This window comes from Anolis carolinensis, chromosome 5, assembly GCF_035594765.1.
Source record: "Anolis carolinensis isolate JA03-04 chromosome 5, rAnoCar3.1.pri, whole genome shotgun sequence".
Classification (NCBI taxonomy): domain Eukaryota; kingdom Metazoa; phylum Chordata; class Lepidosauria; order Squamata; family Dactyloidae; genus Anolis; species Anolis carolinensis.
Window position 1 is genome coordinate 111,437,723 of NC_085845.1, and position 18,354 is coordinate 111,456,076.

The following is an 18,354-nucleotide window of genomic DNA, read 5'->3' on the forward strand; positions in this document are numbered from 1 at the left end:
TAATTGCAGCTGGCTTGCTCTCCCGCCTGCGCCACAGCCCTCACTGTTTTAATTGTTCAGACACAGAGGCTGTGAGGCAAAGTGGGGCGGTGTGGGGAAAATTTACAGGCAGACAAAGCTTTGTTTCAAGTTTTACCACAGCAGTTCCTACTGCTGGAATGGCAACACTCATGTAAAAAATAAAGCAGCCTTAGTCTTCAAAAGTGGGGACATCAAATAAGGTTTCATTGATTGTGAAGCAACAAAGCAAACTATCATAGCTGGCACAGGACTCTCCAACACAGATTGTTATCTGATTGGGGGCAAATCATACCTCTCCCCCCACCCAAAGAAATATCTTACAACTTGCAATCTCGTATCCCATTTGTTCATATAATGACCATGCTTGCCCATCACAATCAGTCTCACTTGATGACAGTATTGAGTTTTGGATAGGGGTGGATCACAGCAAGTCTTGGACTTGCTTTTCCTATCAAATGGTCAGGAGGAGATTACTGCTTTCAAATGCATAACTCCCCACTTTTACCCAGTTTGCTTCCTTTAAAAAGAAATTAATAATTCAAGTAACTGCAGTTCCACAGGTACTGTTAGGGATTTCCCTTCTTGCTTAAGCATTTCCTCACTGTTTGCAAGACTTCCTTTGCCCATTTTGCAAATATTTGAACTCATGCATTCCCATACAATCTAAAATAGGATTTTCCGGTTATAAGTAGTACACCTTGCCCTTGCAGAATGCACAAAATAAGAGAGGGTTAGAAATTGCAAGATGTGTCTTTTTATCAATATATTAAATGTGTGTAGGGACAGTGCTTGTGAACGTGAAAAATGTAGAAGTAATTAACTGCATGACTGCAAATGCACATAGAGATGAAGCCCAAGTTTTGTGAGATTTTGAACTCTTGGAGTTGTGTGATTCTTTGGGGGGGGGGGGGTAAAAAGAAGGGGCACGATCGAAGAGGAGCAATGCATGAGATTGGAGGAGTTATGTCCAAACTGAGCTCTTTCAGCTTACTGAAACCACTCAGAGCTCTTACTGAAACCACTTTCCGCAAGGATTATTGTCATATGAAAAAGGGCTATCCTAGTATGCTCTAACTGTCAGCAAGAAAGGGTTGCAGTGCCAGGACCCATTTTTAGAAAGCCCTGAAACTCCATTGGAAGGAGAAACATGAAGCTACATTCTGATTTGTTGGAGTTAGGAAGAAGATAGATTTAGCCAAAGGCAGAGGTTTAGGAAAGGAATGAAAATTGGAGTCCTGGAATAAAGAGATTCAGAGCTACTAGGCTGAGAGAACCAAGTGAGCGATGTGTTGTCGAAGGCTTTCATGGCCGGAATTACTGGGTTGCTGCGAGTTTTCCAGGCTGTATGGCCATGTTCCAGAAGCATTCTCTCCTGAGAATCTATGACAGGCATTCTCAGAGATTGTGAGGTCAGGAGAAATGCTTCTGGAACATGGCCATACAGTTTGGAAAACTCACACCAACACACCAACTGAGATAATAGGTCCAAAGATAATATGAGTCCTAAATAGGGTGGTGGGTAAATAAAAATTGTGTTGGATAGATATGTTCATCCCTGGTGATTTTGTTATCCTATTGGCTCATGTGGCTCTTTGTACATATGCATACGATTTGGTGCATGTGTATCCATTCACATTTCAAACATGTTCTGACATGTTTCCTATTTGACATTTTGTGGGACATTTCCTAATAATAATAATAATAATAATAATAATAATAATAATAATAACTTTATTTATACCCCGCCACCGTCTCCCCAAGGGGACTCGGGGCGGCTTACATGGGGCAAAGCCCAAACAACATGATCAAGTAAAAACAACATAGATGCAATTTACAATATAACAAAATAAAAACAAAAAACAATATACAACAGAGGTATTATAATTGCAGTACTGATGTGTCTGCAATTACCCATTTCACATTACTTTGATGCAATGCAATGTTGCATATTGCAATCACAAACCAAGAAATAAACTACAGATCTTTAAAAGATGTAAGCAATAAAAAGCTAACACATTCACACAATTAATAAAACATTGGGTTTTTTTCACCTTTCTGCCCTCTAATTTGACTCTTTTCCTTCAGTACTCGTGTCATCTAGTACCCATCTTACACTACCTATATAATTTGGAGGCTGGTTTGATGAATATAGTATAATGATTTCCACTGGGTGGCAGCAGAAAAGGCCATGGGAAGAAATGAGCAAAAAGGTGTGTAGCTCTAGCTAGTCAGCTGATTCTGAACGCAAACTAGGTTGCTTAACTATTATTTTTTTAAACAGCTTGGTTTTTCAGCAGTTCAAAATGCTATGGTAAAACATCTAGCAAAGCTCCATCTCAGCAAAGCATCCCCCAAAAACCAATACAATGGCACAAAGCTTGTGGATCATGTGCCAAAGGACAGGTGCCAGCCAATGCAAATGCGTACTGTGCCATTCTCTTCACAAAAAGGAAATGAAACATATGTGCAAGCAAAAGCTAAATTTGCAATCAACAACCAGAAGATTGGCTTCAAATCATCTCTTTGTCACAATAATTGATTAAAAGCCACATGGAAATTGATAACACAATTTTCTGGGAGAGAGTTTGTATGTAGTACAAACTCTCAAGAGCGCTATTGGTTTTATCTATTGACTTTCTTCCAAATCAACCTTTTTAAGAGTACATTAGTCAGTTCACTAATAAACTTAAAAAGCACCCTAATTACTTTAATGAGTTCGATACACAGCATTAATGTGATGCTGTGACCTGAGAACTTAGTCCCAACATCACCATACTCTGGATTCCCAGCAAATTGAATACAGCTATTTTCTGTGTGTACCACTATTAGTTTAATTGTTACTTGCTCTTTTAAATTTAATGTCACATTATTTTTTAATGAAAATAATTGCACTCCCAAAATTCTTCTACATAGGCACATAATGAAAAGTGCCGGTTCCAAGACACATTCAGTCCATACAAAGGTGTCCTGGGTTACCTCAGCAGTGGGACACCAGCCTCGGCAGCCCAGTCATGCTGAAACTGGTTTCAACACAGCTGGTAATGAGGCAGGATTCCACCGCCCACCCAACCCCAAGCAAGGAGAGTTCCCTTTACTTGCACTGTCTACCCTTCACTTCTTATTTATATTTTTATTTGCTATCTTTATTTCCCACTCTCTCACACACACACCACAGGGGACTCAGAGCAGCTTACAACATGGCAATATTCATTGCTGCACATTCAACAAATAATACAATACATTTCATCATATAAAAAAACAATAAAACATATAAATGCTATAAAACTGTCATCCCCACCAGTCGCACTTGCAATAGGGATGGGACCAAGAACAGGGCCTCCCCCGCTGATCTTAACTCTCTAACTGGTTCATAGGGAGAGATACGTTCAGACAGGTAAGTTGGACTGGAGCCATTTAGAGCCATTTAGAGCTTTATAGACCAAAGCCAGCACTTTGAATTGTGCTCAGTAGCAGACTGGCAGCCAGGAGAGCTGATGCAATGGGGGGTGTATGCTGCCTGTACATCACTCCAGTGAGCAACCTGGCTGCCACCCGTTGGACTACTTGGAGCTTCCGAACAGTCTTCAAAGGCAGCCCCATGTAGAGTGTGTTGCAGTAATCTATTTGAGATGTGATGAGAGTGTGGACCACCATGGCCAAGTCTGACTTCTTGTTTCATCATCATTAAATGGGCAAATCCACTTGGGAGGAGGGAGCCCCCTTTTCTACTCCAAAGCTGCTGTGCTCACTTAACAATGATGAAGCAAAAAGGGAAGAGAAGCCAGCAGAAGGTTTTCTTTTGGTTTTTTCCCAGGAGAATTCGTTTGCTGAGAGGCAGAAAGAGACCAAACTGTCTGAACCAAGGGATCATATGATGGCTGTGGGGACATGATCCTGGATAGGTATTGGCTATCTGCACTGTCTGAAAATGGGTGAAGATCTGAATCCTGGAGCAGGATTCAAACCCTCCCAATGTTTTTTTAAAGGTTAAAGGTAAAGGTTTTCCCCTGAGGTTAAGTCCACTCGTGACCGACTCTGGGGGTTGGTGCTCATATCCATTTCTAAGCCGAAGAGCCGGCGCTGTCCGTAGACACCTCCAAGGTCATGTGGCTGGCATGACTGCATGGAGTGCCGTTACTTTCCCGCCGGAGCGGTACCTATTGATCAACTCACATTGGCATGTTTTCGAACTGCTAGGTTGGCAGGAGCTGGGGCTAACAGCGGGTGCTCATTCCGCTCCCGGAATTTGAACCTGGGACCTTTCGGTCTGCAAGTTCAGCAGCTCAGCACTTTAACACACTGCGCTACCACCAGGGCCTTTTTTAAAAGCTGGGGTGCAATTGCTTACTCTGGGTTAAATGGCATTAGCCTGCATGAATTGTGTGGATGCACCAGGCTAATGTGATACCCATACTGCATAATTTGGCAGTGTACATGAAGCCTCAGTGCACTGTTACGCTGTATTTTAGAATAGATACAGTGTAGAATAGATCTTTACTCTGTACACATTGGCCTGTTAAATCGAAACTCTTCCATTTATACTGCATCTTTACTCCAATAAGTTATAAGTCTAAAGTGTGGGGGGCGATGATTAAGGAGAAATGATGCTGAAAGAGACAACAATGGGAATCCAATAAGTGACCATGGATAAGTCATATTCTTTCAGCCTAGGAGGAAGTTTGTGGTAAAATATAGGCCGCTATGGTTGAATAGGTCTAATCAGCTTCAGAGTGTAGCAGTGATGACTGTGGTCCATATTTGAATATTCCAAAAACAACTGAATGGATTTTCACACATGGTGCACTAAAGCCTCTGTTCACTTTGCCTGAAAAAACTGGTGACAACCTGCTCCTTTTCTTCAAAATTAACACAAACATGCCATCTCTACTGAGGCTGAGCACTTTTAATCAGTGATAGGAATGCTGTGTTTGTAAAAGGCACAGATTACCTGGTGACACACTTGAGAACTTAGATCTTTTGAAGCAGAACCAGGAGTATAATTCATTGCTAGTTTTCTTCCAGGAGAAAGCAATGAGTAATTTTAGCAATTTTCTTCCTGCTGTGAGAAAGTCTTCAAAAACAGCAGTCTTCAAAATTATTCACAGTTCAGTATCAATTTTCAGCAAAATTTGCATGAAGCATTTTGTTACAGGAAAACACCACCATCTGTACAAGAAACATCCTAAATGGAAATTTCTATGCACAAATATTATTTTCTGTGCAGAAGATCCTGCTTCCTGTGTACAAAATGCTGCTGTTGGGAGCTTAACCAGTGAAAAATGTGAACAGTTTGCAAAGAAAACACCAATTTTCTGTTTAAGTAACAGCATTCCTGTATGGTAAATAATATTTCTGTACAGAATCAGAAACATGTTTTGTACAGAAAACAGCATCTTTTCACTGAAACTTTCTGTGCAGAAATATTCCAGACAGAAAATGTTTCCTGCACAAAAATACCACTTGAGAATTTTGCACAGATCAGTCAAAAATGAAAACATTTTCTCTTCAAGAAACATAGCTTTTTGCACAATAAATAATATTCTGAATGGTTTCATTTCGTAAAATGCCATTTCCTGTGAAAGCAACACTGTTTTCTGTGCTAAACATCTTTTTGTGAGAACTTTAAGGCCCTACTTCAGCAGAGAATTTAAAGTATCAAATCATACCAAACTACAAATTTACACAAGACTACAATAAAGTAAAATCAGACTACTACGACCACATAGTGCATATACACCCTTAGTGTAATTACATAATAGGTATAGAATAACATTTCACTTCTATAAAACCCTGTAAAACTAGGTCTTTTGATCCTGAGAGAATTCACACACATGTAAAAATAAAGATGAAGCATTTACAACCGCCATCATTGTGCTAAACTTCTTTATTTTCTCTGTCTTTTTCTCTTTTATCCAGCTTTTTCTTACAACAAGGTCAAAGGTTATAAATGGATGCAGGAGGTGTCTCAACCAAACATCTTAGAGGGCTGAGCCTCTTTAACTTCACTGTTAACACTGTCTCCTGGGCTTTCAGACCATTTTCACTTTCTTTCTACTTGGGTGTCCTTACCACCTACTGTACAGAAACAATTCTGCACTAGTCAGATGGATTTTTATTTCTTTTGTCTGTGTGGGTTACAGATGCATGTAGCTTTTTCCCTTTTCCTTGATGGATCATTTTCTGCATGGTAGAACAAATGCAGTTCTACCCTGATTTCTAAAGGCAGTGCAGCCAGTGAAGTACCATATTCTATTTCATAGCCAGTGCCGGATGGGGTGGCAATGGAGGGGGGATAGTTTTTCAACCGAGTACACAAATAGATGAATCTTTCTGAAGTACAATATGGAAGCAGCAACATACATACACTTTGCAATCTATTAAAGCAGAAAGAAGCCAAGCTCCCATTTTTAGCTGTTGATTTCAACAATTTAATTTAAGGGGGAAACAGATGCTAACAACTATGTACTAAAGTATATGCTAAAGCGGCTTATTTTGAAAAGCTGTTACTTTTTGGTCTCTGGGGACAATTTTGAAGCATTCACAGTCCTGTGTCCCCTTCTCCCCCCTGCTTGCCTGATAATGTAAAACAACATTATCTGATACACTGAACCTTGTTTGCAACCTCCATACAGCATTTGCTTTGTTTCTGCAGCAAAGCTGTGCAAACAGCAGTCCTAGTTATGGGTCACAAAAGGGATGGTGAGGTGGGGCTAACATCTCACTCTCAATCAACTCAACAGCAGCAATACCAATGGGATGCCTCAGCCCAATCTCCAAAACTATGTCAGCAATTCTAATCTAGTATTGTAGTCGAATATACCTGAGGTTGGTGGAGGCTGAGAAAAAGAAAAAATAATACAGATATCAGGACTTGGTTTGAATTAGGTTCATGCAAGGCTCCCCTATTCAGTTAGGGGTCTGATTTGTTAACAGTTGCTAACATGTGATGAAGAAATGCCAACAGGTATTGCTTATGCAATGCCCCTTAAGTGCTGTCATTGGAGATGCTGGTGGGATTCGTAACTCAGAATGTACAATGGAGTTGTCAATAAGCACAGGACAGATTCCTCTCTTTGCTTTTGTATCATACCACTTTGGCATCTTCCTGAAAATAGTTGTGTTGGAGACATACTGTTTAGTTATGTCCATGATCATTTTTGTGTTGTCGAAGGCTTTCATGGCCGGGATCACAGGGTTGTTGTATATTTTTTGGCTGTGTGGCCATGTTCCAGAAGTATTCTCTCCTGACGTTTCGCCCACATCTATGGCATAGATGTGGGCGAAACGTCAGGAGAGAATACTTCTGGAACATGGCCATACAGCCCAAAAAACATACAACAATCCTATGATCATTTTTGTTCTCCAGATCTCCATCTTGGCCCAAAGCACTTTAGGCTGTGCCATTGTGTTCTTGAACTAAACTGAGCTACTCAAACACATTCTGAAGCTGATACAATACTATCAATTCCCTTCATTAGTTAAGCCTCTGTTAAAGTAGTTATACAGCGTTAGTTGGAGCGTATGTGGAGTAACTGAACATCCAATAAAAACATGTTTAAGAGCATATCTCAATAGGAGCTGAAACATGTATACATAATTGCTATCTTTCATCTTTGCATGGTATAGACCCTACAAGCATGGGGTTGTATGAATGCCTGTAGGATTCTGCCCTTTTGTAGAATTATTCTGCAAACTCTTCCTACTTGGGATGTAAGGAAGGAAGGTTCAGCAATATGATCCATCATATGTGTATCATACTAATATTAATTGTATGCACACAACTACTATTTCTCAGTTAAGACACGGGAGATTATATGTCTTGCGTTTATACAGACCCAAAGGATGCTTAGAACACTTGTTCCTTAAGAACATTAACTACATTTTGAAGGGGATGGCAAATATCTGACCTCGCATCATCCACTTTTTCACTGTCCAATAGAATTGCCACCAGAATGGCTGCAAACACTTCATCCCCCAATTTCCTCATTCCATCTTATTTTCTACTGCCACTGTGCAGAAGAGATAGAAAAATATAGTCACACAGAGCTTCAACTTTAAATTAAATTGAAAACAATCATTGCCCATATCTCTTTATAGAAGGAAGCTAATCTGGCTCTATCTTTTGAAATCTTTATGGCAACAGTCCAATATATTTTGTGTTGAGAATATTAGAAGAGAAACAGTTTGATTTTTTTTTGAACTGACAGTAAGTGCTACACCAGAATTGTATTTCCTTGCTGTTGTATGAGTCATCCCTAACTGACTGAACAAATACTCCTAACTCCAGAAATCCAAAAAAGTTCATGTGAAGCTTAAATACTCTGTAGGAGGTGCTAAGCATTGTAGCCCCTCCTGAAAGAAGAACAGATTGGAAAGGTTACTTTTTTGAACTATAATACCTAGAATTTCCAAGACAGCCAGCATGACTACTTCTCTGTTACTATGGACATTATCACACATGTCTCCTGAAATGGTTCTTCCATGGTTCACCTATGGCAAACTCATCTTGGCTGAGATGAGAGGATGCCTTCTGGGCCCCACATATTACTGTACAAATCCTTGATGTCCCTTCTGGCCACAGAACAAAAAATGACCCTTTCCTCTCCTCAGCTGCAAAAACAAAACTGGAATTACAATGTCATTCAGATTTCAATTGAATTTGCAGTTTGACATTCCTTTAACTGCCATGGCTCAGTGTAGTTCCACAAAGTTTTTAGCACTGGTGCCTCCCCAAAAGACAGAAATTCCATAGCATTGAACAGTTCCAAATTGTGTCAAACCGAATCATGGAAGTTGTAGTTTGGTGAGGTGCTAGCACTTTTCGGAAGAAAAGGCAATTTTAAAGGGGGGTGTCAAACTGCATGAATACCAAAGTGCAGATGCATTGGGTGGCTGTAAGTCACTACTTTACTCAGGAGTAAATCCCACTGAAATCAAAACTTCATTCAAATTTCATGGGATTTGCCGTTCGACACTACTTTTAACTGCCATGGATCATGGGAGCGGTTGTTTAACCAGATTTCCTTTATTTTATTACATCATAGACCTCTCCTACACCTGCTAAATAGCTATCTCTATACCGTTGGTGATCTCAATAAACATCATTACAGCTAAGTTGTGAGGGCACGGAACCTAGCCCAGTCCTCCTGAGAATTATCCTAATTATTGACCATATCAATAGAACTTCCAGAGGTTGCATGCAATTGGGTATCACCCCATCCACTCTGAGATTGTATTCCATACAAAAAAAAGATGTTAGAAAATACACTTAGTGTGCTTTCAAAAAAGTACTCCTTCAAGTGGTGAAACGCACTCAATTGTCATAACTTGTGACTGTCTTCAGCTGTGTGTTTCAAATAAGCATGCTTCTGGTGGCTGCGAGTTTTTCAGGCTGTATGACCATGTTCCAGCAGCATTCTCTTTCGACGTTTCATCTTCTGAGGTTCTCTGAAGTTGCCAGCCTCAGAACCTCTGAAGATGCCAGCCACAGATGCTGGTGAAACGTCAAGAGAGAATGCTGCTGGAACACGGATACAGCCCGAATAATTCACAGCAATTCAAATTGATTCTAGCCATGAAAGAATTTGACAACACATTAGCTATGCTTTGTTAAGTGATTGGACACTGGAAGGTAAACACAAATTTAACTTATAAATCTGAATGATAAGACATATCTCACTAAAAATCATGTGGTGGGAGGGAAAACCAATAAACTTCAGCAAATATGCATTTCTTTTTATCTCCAATTTGACCTTCAGCTTCCTAAAAAAAAAAAATCTTTTTATCTTTGTTGGTCTCTCGCTCTCTTACACAACAATCTCCAAGCACTGATAATGCAAAGTTGTGCTTCAAGGATGAACCAGTGTGGTTAATGGTTTGTGCATTGAACTATGACTCTGAAAACTAGGGGTCAAATTCCCATTCAGTCATAGGAACCTACTGGGTGTCACTGGGCAAGTCAGCCTTAGACAAAGGCAAATTCCCCTCTAAACAAATCTCACCAATAAAATCTCATGGTAGAAAATCTCACTGTAGGGTCACCAAAAGTCAGAAATGACTTAAAGTTACAGAACTTCAAAGTGTGTGTGTGTGTGTGTGTGTATAATGCCTAGGCAAGTGTCCAAATCAAAAGAGAATAATGAATGAGATGGCAATGATCATGAAATGGAGTTTAGTGATAGATGGTGTCTTTTCCCCTGACTTGTAAAACTGAACTATGCAAAATAAAGATAATACATACTTCTACTTACTTTGAATAATTTATATAGTTTGCAAAGATGACCTTTCCTCTGTGCACAATTTGGGTTAGTCTGGCCCAGAATTTTGATTTTACAAGCTGTGTACTCATATTAATCCAACTTACATAGGACATAATTAGTTTTTGGATGGATGCAGAGAGGTGACGTTCACTCAGCAGTGTATATTGCGTATTATTGAACAAGGGTTTTGTTGTTCCTTTTCATCATGTTCCTTTGATTTCAGTAGATTGGCAGAAGTGAACTCCATGGCACTTTTGACATTTTTGCAACTACTTCAAACCAAAAGAGAGAGAAGGGCTGTTGTTGTTGTTTATTGAATGTAATACTATAAAACTAAAACAGTCAAGCAACACATGCCTTCAGCTATTTTATATTATACTGCATTTGACACAAACATCAGCTTGGGATATTTTATTGGTATTAATTTTGACTTATTTGTATTTCCAGATACTGGTGCTGGCAAATCATGGTGACGTTACAACTGCAGTTTCTTGAGACAGCTAAAAATGCTAAAAACACAGATGATCCTGACACCTTCTAAACATGACAGGCTGTGGTGAAGGGGTTCACTGCTGCAGCAATTTCCTTTATAGTACATTGTACCCCATTCAATATTTAGAGGGCTGGAGGGGCTGCTGTTCAGGAGCAGAGACATAAAAACAGGAAGGCCAAGCCAATGCAGCAGTGCATTGGACCAGATCCAGATTTTGTGGTCTATGTAGATGGTCACTCACTCTCAGCTTCCTACTAGGGATGCATAATAATATTTTGAAATGCTTGCCCCCCCTAACAAGGCCTGCTAACACAGCAAGACTTCCCACTGAGAAAAAGGCAATCACAACTTGAACCTTGGTGCGAGGGGGGGGGGGGAGAGAAAGAGATTTGCAAAACTATTTGCCATTTTGTGGCAAAACCAAGGACCCAACATTTTGCACAGAAACCAATGTATTTTGTACGAAATGTCTGTTTTTTGAAAACACTGGATTTTACACACAAAAGCCATTTTTGCACACATTTTTGTAAAGTGAAAAATGCACGAAACTCTTGAGAACTTGTCTGGTAGGCAGAAAAAAATTGAAATTTTATTTATTTATTTATTTATTTATTTATTTATTTATTTTACAGTATTTATATTCCTCCCTCCTCACCCCAAAGGGGACTCAGGGCAGATCACACTACACATATAAGGCAAACATTCAATGCCTTAACATAGAACAAAGACAAAGACAAATGCAGACTCTGAGCTGTCCTCGAACTCATGACCTCTTGGTCAAAGTGATTTGCTGCAGCTGGCTGCAGCCGGCTGCTCACCAGCCTGCGCCACAGCCTGGGCGCAGATTGTCGAGATTGTTTCAAAAAGGTACCAAATCCCAAAAATATAATACTCATTGATAACTTAGTAGAATATTATATACAGATCAGAACTATCGAAATATTTCAAATCACCTCGGTACAAAGCTTGGAAAATGGCAAACAAAATGCAAATTCTCAGCGTGTATTTTTTCAATTTCTGTAAAATTTGACCAGATGGATTTGGTACCGTTTTAGAAAAAGTTGCACATTTGTTCTTGCGTGCAAAAATGAAATCAATAGAGATTTACATATTCACTATCTAGATTCTGCCAAGAAATTAATTGAATTCATCAATTCTAGAAACAAGGGTAGAAAGGCTATCAGGTGCTAGTGTAAATTTAATGAAATATCAATATATGCAAACCTATCATGAAGGTCTTCTCATTCAACCTCTACTGCCATTTGAAATATGAGCATCAAAGGCCTAGCAGTAGCAAGCCATAAGATGGCACCCACAGTTGGTTTCAGCAATTCCCTCACCCCAATACATTGCCACAGTTTGCCTTGATAGCACCCTAATTTTTGAATGTTCTTACATTTTGAATTTCACAGAATTCAGTGAATAGCCGACCGTTGTTCAGTACTCATAATTTTCCTCATATGGAAGGCCAGTCACTCTCTTTGTGTAAAGTTCATCTCAAACCTGGAATTGATTTTAATTCAAAGAAACTGAGAATATTAATGGTCAGGACTCTATGAAACAAACACAAGTACAAGATTGTATCTGAGACCCATTTGACTATATTTTAACCTCACAGATGAGGGCTAATCATTTGAAATGCCCTCCCCTCAGTTGTTTCATTAGCACCAAAGCAAGTTTCAGTTAGATGCCAACGGTGGCTGTTCACGAAAGCCTTTGGCCTTATTGATCTATCTGAAATGCTAATGCACATGGCTTTAAATGGTTTTAATCTGTTTGAGTTGTTAATTATGTTTAATAAGCTTCTTGGTTTATATAATTGTTTTGTTTTTAACTCCCTTTGTACACTGTCCAGAAATCTTTTGATATAGGACAAGGGAATATTATTATTACATAGGCCTGCAAGGAGAAAGCTTTTTTTAAGAAAAAATAATGCATCTGATTATAATGTATTTGTTATTTTTAAAAAACACAATAAAATGACACATGTATCTTTTATGGAACTGCATTTTAATATGTGGGTTTGTAGAATTTTTATAGTATTTGTGTGTTTTTGACTGTCCTATGACCAGACTCGAGCCATCAGGAGAGGCAGGTAAGAAATAAAATAATAATAATAATAATAATAATAATAATAATAAATCTACACAGTCCTTTCATAAACCCCATCACTGATTTTAATGCTAATTTTGTTCAGTCATATATAAAGGAACCTCAACTTAAGAACATCCGAAGTTAAGAGCATTTTTAGTTAAGAACCATCCCTCGGCCTGGGTTTTGCTTTGACATACAAGCAGCATTTTTGAGTTAAGAGCTGGCACCAAAGAGAACACTAGTGCCTTGTCTGCTTTGTTCTTGTCTGCTTTGAGGAACTTTGAGTGAGTTGATTTTATGTGGTTTTTATTCCTGCTATGTTTGGCTTCATGAAGAGAGAGAGAGAGCGAGAGAGCAAGAGGAAGGCTGGAATGAGTATAGTATGAAGAAAATGACGCTTCTGCCTCTTAACTTTGTGCTTTGTGCTTCCTTGCCACAACTTTGTGCTTCTACCATTTACAGTTGATCTTTCTTTTTTATCATTCCATGTGCATTCATATATTATTTGTTTTTATAAAGTAAACATTATTATGTAACAAAAATGGAGGAAAATTGGGAGGGGTAGAAAAGATAAATAGCATTTCAATGGGAAAATTCACTTTGAAATAAGAGCAAATTGAGTTAAGAGTTCAGTCATGGAATGAGTTAAACTCTTAACTCAAGGTATCACTGTACTACAATATGGAAATGTCAAAGAACACAATGAAAACATTCTATGTGATAAAGAAACCTTGAATGATTGTTGGTTTTAGAGTGTCAAATTCTTATAAAAAAACTAACATACATTTAAAAAATAGTTTTCAATTTTGCAGACCTGTGTTTGTTCTGTTTCTGAGTATATCTGATCTGCTGATTCCAAAAATGGCACCCAGTTTTCCCCCATCAGCTCTAGTTTTTGAGATAAAGAACATGTGCCATCTACCAGACTTCATCTACTCATCCATAAAAAATCATGATAACCATATCTAAGAAACTAGAGCTAATGCAGTCCACCCAATGCCATTTTCTGAATGGGAACTCCACACAACCCCAGGAACATGCCTAAAATCAAGACACCAGAAAAAATTTTTTGAGTTGCATCATTTTTATTCTTACATACCATGAATGAATACTTAAGCTTTGTAACCTCTTATTAGATATGATAGCATTTTCTGTTTTCAAAATGAATAATAGGATTACAATAAAAACTCTTATTTTTAGTAGGCACCTTTTGACATTACATTGTCTTCAGATTCCGTTTAGGCATAGATTTTTGCAACAGAAAGCATGACTGACTGATATCGGTACAGAAATGCATTTCTGCTTCTTTCTCTAAAGATATGGATGTAGTTTGCCTGCAAAAATACTGTACTTATTACAAAGGAGGCTCTTATAAATGAGCAGTCCATAGCAACTGGAATGGCTCCACAGCTCTATTTAAAACCATGCTGAGGATTAATTTGGCATTAAATAGCAAAGTATCCAGAACTTTGCTTTTATCTTGCCATCTTGACAACTGAATGTTTTCACTGTTATTCTTTTTCCACACTAATTTGTAACTCATGTTAAAGTCCCCATTCTATAGCAAAAGGTATATGCTTCAACATTTCATAATGCTACCATCTTTCTTCTACAAACACAGGATCATGTACTGTCGCTGGCCACATTTAACATCTCTTTGTCATTTGCCTTAGCTTCTAACAATCATTATTCAGCATTTCAAGTACCATCTGTGCCGCAGATGATAAGTAAATGTGTACAAGTGTGTAGGAAATGCATTTTTGAGGGCTGCCATCTACCAGGCATAATCAGCATCAGTATCTATTCGGTGGTTGTTAAAATGATTTCCATCTTCCTATAAATACTAGGATATGAAAGTGGCTAAGTGGGTATGTGCACATAGAAGGACAGGTTGCTTACCTGTAACCATGTTTCTTCGAGTGTACTCTGTGAATTCACACTAATGGAGAGGCTGCACCTGCGCAGGTTCCAACGGAAACTCTTCCCAAGCTGAAGTTTGAATTTTGGCGGTAGCCACGCCCCTCCGTCCCCGGAGGGCATATAAGGCAGCCCTCGGCGGTTGCTCCCCAGTTCCTACGCCGCTAAGGCAACGAGGAAGGAAGAGGGTTTGCCAGAGGGGAAGGAAGGGCGGGCTTGTGTGAATTCACAGAGTACACTCGAAGAAACATGGTTACAGGTAAGCAACCTGTCCTTTTTCTTCGTGTACTCTGTGAATGCACACTAATGGAGACTAGCAAGCTTAGGTCTCGGAGGCGGGCTAAGCAAACCCTGACAACGAGATAATGTCCAAACATATGTTTATTAAGCATCAGAAAACATGGTCCGAAGGACCCATTGAAGTATTGCATGAACACACGCATAATACCGAGAACAGTCCGGTAAGGCATGATATAAACAATCTAAGAAAACATGTGTAAGCCAGGCAAATCATTCCTCAAAGGAGGAAGGCAGAATCAAATAAGGCACAATATTTCAGAGAGAACAGTGCAAACGTGTAATGAACAGGGAAACGACAAAAAGAGTCGCATGAAAACATCCTTAGAAAGGAACATATGAAGAAGCCCTTCAGGACAAACAGGATGACAAAACTGCTCTAGCAAAGGCTGAGTCCTTTAAGGTTTTCTGGTCTACCCTGTAGTGAGACACGAACGTAAGGGGGTTGGACCAGATAGCTGCCCTGCAAATAGAGTCCAGGGGAATGCCCCTTAGGAAGGCAGTCGACGTGGAGAGGCCCCTCGTCGAACGCGGGCGAACCGAAGGGGGAGGCGGTCGTTTGGCTAGTTCGTAGGCCAGTTCAATGGCCTGAGCAATCCAATGAGACAGTCTTTGAGAAGAAATAGGATTGCCCAGTTTATCAGGGGCATGGGCCACAAAAAGTTTTGGGGTCTTTCGAATGTCTTTAGTACGGTCCCGATAGAAAAGGAGTGCCCTACGCACATCAAGAAGGTGCAGTCTCCGCTCAAGAGGAGACGAGGGGTCTGGAAAGAAGGCAGGAAGGACAATGTCCTGGTTAAGGTGAAAAGCTGATACCACCTTGGGAAGGAAGGTGATGTCCGGACGGAGAACGGCGCGGTCATGATGAAAACGGAGGTAGGGCTCATCAACCCGAAGGGCCGCCAGCTCTGAGGGTCTGCGCGCCGAAGTTATGGCCACTAGGAAGGCAACTTTCCAAGAAAGGAGACGTAGGTCAGTCGAAGCCAAAGGTTCGAAAGGGGGGGCAGTGAGCTGGGAAAGCACGAGCTCGAGGTTCCACCCCGGAGTCGGAGGCTGAGACGGTGGGCAGATGTTATTGTATCCCTTTAAGAAGGTTTTGACGAGGTGATCAGAGAACAACGAGGGTTTACCATGTTGTTGAAAACACCAGGATAGGGCGGCCAAGTAGGATTTCATAGAAGCGAGAGAGAGTTTTTGGTCTGCCAGAGACATAAGGAAGTCCAGCACTATCGGTACCGAGGTTGGAAAGGCAGTAATCCCTCGGGAGCGAAGAAAGGAGCGGAAGCGAGAAACCTTATAAGAGTAGGATTTGGTTGTAGCTGGTTTGTGAGCTGCGCGGAGGACCTCCTGCAGGTTGTGCGGGAGGGAGGTCAGGTGAGAATTCTCCAAGCAGTGAGATGTAGAGAGGGGAGATCCGGGTGTAGGATCTGGCCGTTCTCTCTGGTCAATAGGTGTGGTAGAAGAGGCAGGGTGAAGGAGGTCGCTCTGGAGAGACGAAGGAGGGCCGGGAACCAAGGTTGGCGAGGCCAGGCCGGAGCTATCAGGATCGCCGACGTCGGTATCGACCGGAGTTTCTGTAGGACCTTCGGTATGAGGGGAAAAGGCGGAAAGAGGTAGATCGGTTCCGCCGACCAGTCGAGAAGGAAGGCGTCTCCCAGGCATCCTGGAAAGGAGGACGGGGGAAGTCTCGCCCCGTACCGAGGCAACTGTGCGTTTTGGGGAGAAGCAAAGAGGTCCAGAGTGGGAAAACCCCATTTGTGAAAGAGAGAAAGAAGAGTCTCGGGATCGAGCATCCACTCGTGGGAGGAGGTCGTCATCCTGCTGAGGGCGTCTGCTAGATTGTTCTGGATCCCGGGAAGGTGAATCGCCGTGACTTGGATGTTGCGGCCTATGCACCAGTGCCACAGCTGAGAGGAGAGAAGCATTAGCTTCCTCGAACCCGTGCCGCCCTGTTTGTTGATGTAAAAGACTGCCACTGTGTTGTCTGATTGGATGAGGATAGATTTTTGGGAGATCAGGCGGGAGAAGGCTTTCAGGGCCTTGAAGATGGCTAGGAGTTCTAGAAAGTTTATGTGATTGGCCTTCTCGGAAGGAGACCAGAGGCCTTGAACGGTGAGACCGCTCATGTGGGCTCCCCAGCCGAAATTGGATGAGTCTGTGGTTATGGTGGTCGAGGGAGGGATCGGGTGGAACGGAAGACCCTTGCAGACATTGGAGAGGGACTTCCACCAGAGAAGCGACCGACGAACGTGGGGCGGAACGGAGAGAAACCTCGAGTTGAGGTGGCGAAAAGGCTTGAAAACGTCTATAAACCATCTCTGCAGAGTCCGGAAATGGAGTCTGGCAAACGGGGTCGTGAGAACTGTGGAGGCCATGTGGCCGAGCAGCACCTGGATGGATCGAGCCCGAACCCTCCGGTGGGTCTCGCAAGAGACGATCTGTTGACGGAGGGCTAGGAACCTGTCGAGCGGGAGAGAGACAGTTCGAGAGATTGAGTCGAACAGGGCGCCGATGAAGCGGATTTTGTTCGACGGAGTGAGGTGAGATTTGTCGGGGTTTAGCTGGAGACCGAGAGATTTCAGAAGAGAGAGGGTGTAGTCGACGTGACGTCGGAGGAGGGCAGGGTCGGATTCGACCAGAAGCCAGTCGTCTAGATAAGGGAAGACTGTGATCCCCTGGAGCCGGAGATGGGCGGCCACGACAGCGACGACTTTGGTAAAAACCCTTGGGGCCGTAACGAGGCCAAAGGGTAAAACGGTGAACTGGTAGGTCTGGTCGAGAACCTTGAAAGAGAGGAAGCGCCTGTGGTTTTCTCGGATCGCCACGTGGAAATAAGCGTCTCGAAGGTCTATAGACACAAAGTAGTCTCCGCGCTGAAGCATCGGGAGGATGGAGGCGATGGACACCATCCTGAACTTGGTTGGGCGTATGAAGGCATTGAGCATACGTAAGTCTAGAATGGGGCGGAGGCCCCCACCCCTCTTCGGAACCGTGAAGTATCTGGAGAAGAAGCTTTGAGGGTCCTGTACCGATGGAGAAGGCCGAATAGCCCCTTTGGCGAGAAGGGCGTCGACCTCTATGAGAATTTCTTGAGAAGGATTGGAGAGAAGGACCTGACCGGTGGGCGGGAGTTCCTCGAACTCTAAGGCATAGCCTTCTTGGACAATTTTGAGAACCCAGGCATCTGAAGTAATAGATTTCCACCGGTGAAAGAAGGGAGCCAGGCGGTCTAGAAAGAGACCATGAGGTTGATTCGGTGGAGGAGAGGGGTGC

The 18,354-nt window shown here is 41.6% G+C and overlaps 1 protein-coding gene across 2 annotated transcripts in view; it reads right to left on the reverse strand.

The window, feature by feature from the left end:
• The window catches only part of ppargc1a (PPARG coactivator 1 alpha), a 752,174-nt gene that overhangs the window by 292,663 nt on the left and 441,157 nt on the right, over window positions 1-18,354 (reverse strand). The gene's annotated exons all lie outside the window — the stretch shown is intronic.